Genomic DNA, 6,000 nt, shown 5'->3' on the forward strand with positions numbered 1-6,000 from the left:
GTAGATTTATCCAGGTTCGGCTTCTTCTAAGCCTACGTCCTGTCCCCGGAACACGTTCCGAGATTTCAAATCCTCTACTGAGCTCTTTAAAGGTAGAGCCTCAAACCCTTTACAATATCAGCAATTGAGTATGACAAGAGTACCTTCCTCTATACTTCTACTCAATCCTAATCTCACGCTGAGTACTTAAAACCGAGTACTCAGCCTCTCCTTTCTATCTCTAGAAATGATAAGTGTTTTGTCCTAATACAAAGATGTGCTAAGACACTTTAGACGATTTAACAATCACTCTAAACTTTTACACAAATATAAGAAATTGTAATTGTAAGATTTGCTTTGCTTCTTGCTTGCAGAACTTGTGTAGAAATTTGGTCAGCGTAACTGCTTGATCAAGTTCTGTGTCTTTTGAAGCTTGTGATGGCACTATTTATAGAGACGTCTGGGCATCGGTCATTTCGAATTTCGAAATAACCGTTTGAGGGAAACGGCTATATGTCGCTATCATCCTGACTTGCTCAGAGCTCTCGGTCAATCACAATCGTGTATCTTCTGTCCTCGGTCAGCTCAGCAGATGATCTCTCCTTTTATGGTAAGGTCAACTGGACAGCATACTGTGTCGTCTGAACTTTGCCAAAAGAGGAAACACTTTGTCTGGAAGTTTTCCTTCGCCAACTGCTATCTTGTACGTCTGTCGAGACTACTCAGCAGCTTCATCTTGAAGTTGTTCCCGAAGGTCTTCTAGATCCTTCCGTTTGCTGAGTTGCGTTTTGTTTTAAAACAGCAACGTCTTGACATACACGGGCCAAGTGTACTGAGCTGTTTGACTTGGGCCTTGGCTTCCGTATTGGGCTTGGGCCTTCCAATCCTTATGACTTATAACATTTATAACTCAACATTGAACAAACACATTAGTAGAATAAATCAAAGCATTTAAACTTAGTGTGTTTAGAATATGTATTTACTTAAACAATTTTGTCAAATCAAAATTATGTGGAAAGGTGTTTCAACATAGAGGAGTAGTGAAGAAAGTTAGAGGGAAAGTAGAGTCAGCTGAAAGACTGAAGTTGAAAATAAAGATGAATTCTGCTCCTCAATTCGAGTTGTTAAGCCAGTCGTTAGCTGATGAAGATGTTTCATCTGAAATGTAATTTATTTTGTTAGAATAATTCGTGTTTTCTGTTTTGGAACAATCAATTAATATTTGTGGATTAATTGATGTTTTATGTTGTTTGTAGGCCTGGTGATATAGTTTGTGGGCCTGGTGCTTTAGTTTGTGTAAATGAAGATCAAGGCGATGAGGTTGTTGATTGTACTGATGAAATTGTGTAAGTGATTATGTGTGGAACAAATGGTTCAGTTGTTTGGAACCTTTCTTATATATGTGTGGAACAATGTTTTTTTTGTTATATATTTGAGTTGTTTTATATTTTCAACAGTGATATCGATGATGGAATTGAGACAGAGATGTTTGATGATGATGATGATGATGATATAGACTTGGAGTCTTTGCTTGAAGATGTTCCAGATGAATTTGCAGATATGTGCAGATGGGCTAACTGTTGAAACACCTTTCCACATGATTTTGATTTGACAAAATTATTTAAGTAAATCCCATGATTAAGACAATTAAATTTAAGTGCTTTGATTTAATTGTACTATTGTGTTTGTTCAATGTTGAGTATATTAATAAATGAGAACATGAATAAAAAGTAAGACAGCACGAAGTCAGCATGAGCCACAGAAGCTGAGTAGAACACAACTCAGCATCATAAAAGAAAAGTCTTCCTCAGAACTAACGCTTGAAGGTGACGCCGACCGAAGAATCTGAGTAGAATATAACTCAGCCCCGACAAAGGAGATCTTAAAGGCAACGTCAATTAAAGTCAGACTGAGTGTTCGTTAGGACAGCACCAATGATCCGTTGACTAGAAGACAAAGTCCGACAAAGGTCTGCACCAATTCTGAAGCCTCGAAATTATGCCAAGAGACCTTTTCGAGACGCATGGATCAACTGGCGTTTGGCAATAAGACAAACCTGGCGCTAGAAGACAAAACCTGACGCTAGAAGACGAAACCGACAAGCCTGACGCCTGCTAAATTCAGACGATAGGATTGGCCTGCAAAGTCTGAATGCTGACCTATCAATGACGAAAGAAGACCATTTGAATTCAACGGATATGTTCGAATTCAAATCATTGAAGCTTCAGACTTTGCTATAAAAAGGACAAGTTCATCACTTGGATCCCTTGCCGAAATACAAGAAAGCACAGACAGAAAAGCAAATCTTCACAAGAGTGAAAATCCAAAATAGAAGCTGTCTAAATAGAAAAAGCAAGTTCTTACACCCAAATCCAATCTCTGTGAAATTCTAGAGTGAATTTGTATTCATCTAAAGTGTTCTTCGTTTAGAGAGAACAAATCTTGTATCAATTGTAAAGGTTGAGAGAGTGAAGCTGAGTACTCGGTTTTAGTACTCAGCGGTAGAGAAAATCTGAGCGTTCGGTTATAGCGCTCAGTGGGGTTGAGTAGACGAATAGAGGATGGTACTTTTGCATACTCAATTGCTTTGTAAACGGTTTGTGCTCTACCTTTAAAGAGCTCAGTAGTGGATTGAGAAAGCCCGGAAGGATTCTAGGGACTGGACGTAGGCGGTGAGGCCGAACCAGGATAAGACTGCTGAGTAATCTCTAATCCTTTCTTTTGATATATATGTATATGTTGCTTGCTTAAGTTACTCAGTATATAAATTGTATAAGCTGACGCTGAGTAATCAGAGTGCTGAGTTGGAAGCTGAGCTAAAGTGTTACTTCCCAACTCGCAGTTTGAAACAGCTCCAGTCGGTGTCTGATTAAAGCTGTCTCACACTTCACTCAGCCTTGCTGACCTGAAGCTGAGTTAGATTATCAAACATTTAATTAAGTCAGCATAATTAAGGATAAAAAAGTTATATTAGTTCCTAACCCCCCCCCCCCCCTTGGAACTAATCCTATTACATTACACGGGACTAACACTAACAAGTATTTATGTCATGGGAGGACAGTTTTCACCACTTTTCAAGATTACATTTTTGGTCATGAGGTAAATGCAGTTATTTTGAGGAGGGATATTCGTGATTTGGCTGATCTAGCTGCAATAGGGTGTGGCCCAATTGTTTATTACAAGAGGTATTTTTTTAATCTACCATTCCATGTTTGTATTAGTGATTATATATATATTTTTTTAATGACATGTTTAGTGTATATGTTTTGTGTGTGTTTTGTACAGACACCTCTGTGATGTGATTCCGAATAATGATAGATTGGATACCACCTTCTCCTTTGTTGATCCAAACAGAACTAATAGAATTGAAAGAGTTAATACGATAGGGGAGAAGATCAAGTTTTTAACAGAGAGATATGAACAGTGCGGCAGCAAATGTTTGTATCTGATACCGCGAAACAAACAGTGTGCATTATTTATCTATACTGATGATTTATTTTATTTGGTTAATAATGTATTTTAGTTGTACTAATGTGTTTGTTTTCTTCAGGTATCATTGGACTTTGACTGTCGTTGATCTTGAGATGAAACGTGTTTTTGTGTTGGATCCATTGAAATCTCGTTTGGGCGTGGAAAATGATCAATGGAGATTTGTTGTTGATGAGTATGTTTAATAATCAAATGCCTTTTTATAATGTATTTTATTTTTTGAATGCAATAGTTTGACATATATATGAATTTGTTTTGTAGATCTATTAATTCTTTTTATCGTCAGAAGTTTTTGGTACAATGGATTTTCCCTGTGGTACGTCTTTAATTTGTATGTATATTTGTATATTTTTGTTTTATTGTTTTTAAGTTGTTTGTATTTTATTTTGCAGAATATTCCAACTCAGACAGATACCACAAGCTATGGTTATTATGTAATGAAGTACATGCATGATATAGTGTCTGAGAAAATATTGAAGATTGATAATATTGCAAGTGTTTATTCTTTGAACAATTTGTGTTTCTTCTTTAAACAATTGGTGTTTATTCTTGGAACAATTGGTTTTAATATATGACATGTTGAAGTTATAGTTTTGATGCATGATTTTAATTGTGATATGTTTTTTAATGGGATAAGGATCATAGGAGGTCGGGATACAGTATAGATGTGATAAACGAATTACGTCGAGATTTGGGAGAAATTGTTTTGAAATGTGGTCTTGATAATGAAAATGGTGGAGGAGGGCGTGTAAAGAGGACTGTTAAGGAATCTAAGTACCTCCGTTCTCCTTTTATTTGTCGACATCCAAAGTTGCTGGAGAACATCGATAGTCGTAAAAGGAGAATTGTTGAATTTGCACTTAGTCCTGGTGAAAGCAAGTAAGAAGTTGAAGCTATGCTTTTATATGAATTTATATGTTATTTTGACATATACTGATAGTTTTTTTCCTTGTTTTGAAGTGATGTATTTTTTAGTGATGGACAAACGTTTATTAATAAACATGAGATTCTATCACTTTCTGGCAATGATCATCTTCTTAATAATGTTGTGGATGTCTGGAGTTCAATTTTGAACAGTGAAGAATTGAATAAATATAATGGAAAACTGAAAAGATTTTTTTTTCAGTACATATGCTTTTGTATGTTTCTTAACTTTGTAAGTTTGTTTTTTGTTTTCATTTTGTAAATAATTGTCGTGCTAACTGTTGTTTTGATTATTTTGTAGAATCTTCTGTTTTATGGAGTTAGTAGATCAAAAGAACGTGATTTTAAGGAAATACTTCAGACTGAACTTGATTTTTTCAATTTTAAAAACTTGGTTGATGTTGAATTGGTAAGTTTTATGGTGGAACAGCAGCAGTTGAATAGTATAAAATGTATTGAGATACTAATATATTTTGGTGTTTATTAGGTCTTTTCCCCTGTTATCTCTCATGCACATTTTTATCCGATTGTTGTCAACAATCTTTCAAAGACTGTTGAAATAGTGGATAACAAAACACTCCCTCGTAACATCAATCATGTTAAGAAGTATGAGGATTGCCCAGAACAAATGGTATGTTGTAACATGATTTACTTCATGCTTTCGATTTTTTGCATATGTGATACCATATTTTCTGATTTGTTTATTGTAGTTAAAATCATATGCTGATTTTGTTTACAAAAATGATGCTTCTTCATTCAAACGAATGTGTGCATACAAAGTGCATGTGGTGAAGATGAAGTGGAGAAGCAACAGTAACAACAATGATTGTGGTATTTTTCTTTTGAAACATATGGAAACATACATGGGTCAAAGTGTGAATGAGTGGGATATTGGATTGACAAAGAATTCTAAGGTATATGTTGTAAATTCTTTATGTAACAGTTTGTATTACTATTATTTTATTTTCTTATATCATTATTTTTTTTTTTTGCAGGGAAAAGATTTTAGAAAGCTTAGAGTTCATTATTGCTGGAGCATTCTATTGAATCCAAAAAATGAGCTTATTGATGAAATTGATAAGAAGTCAAAAGAATGGGCTGTTGGAGCTGGACTGAATTTAGAATAGCATATTTGTATCTTACATTTGTAAATATATTTTAGAATTTATAAATATACTTTAGAATTTATATATATTATTTTATATTCAAAAAGGTTTTTGAAATTATATTTGTTTACTAACAGATGTCAATATTTTCAATATATAGCAGATATAATTCACTCGGAACAAACCTTACATTTAGTTGGAATAAATGGTACATCCAGTTGGAATAAATGATATAGTTACATGGAACAAGTGGTACAATTTGGTAGAATTCAGTCTACAGTTATATTAAACAAATAATACATTAAGTTGGAACAAATGGTATAGTTATATTAAACAATTTGTACAATTTATGTATACATTTGGAACAATATAAGAGCATATCCAATGGTTCATACTCACAACCACTTTATATACATCATCCATTTAATAAACATGATTTTATTAAACAAATTGTGTTGGAACATAGTACTAATTATGTTGGAATGGGAAATGAATTTAGATC

The sequence above is a fragment of the Euphorbia lathyris genome, chromosome 2 (assembly GCF_963576675.1).
Source record: "Euphorbia lathyris chromosome 2, ddEupLath1.1, whole genome shotgun sequence".
Taxonomy (NCBI): domain Eukaryota; kingdom Viridiplantae; phylum Streptophyta; class Magnoliopsida; order Malpighiales; family Euphorbiaceae; genus Euphorbia; species Euphorbia lathyris.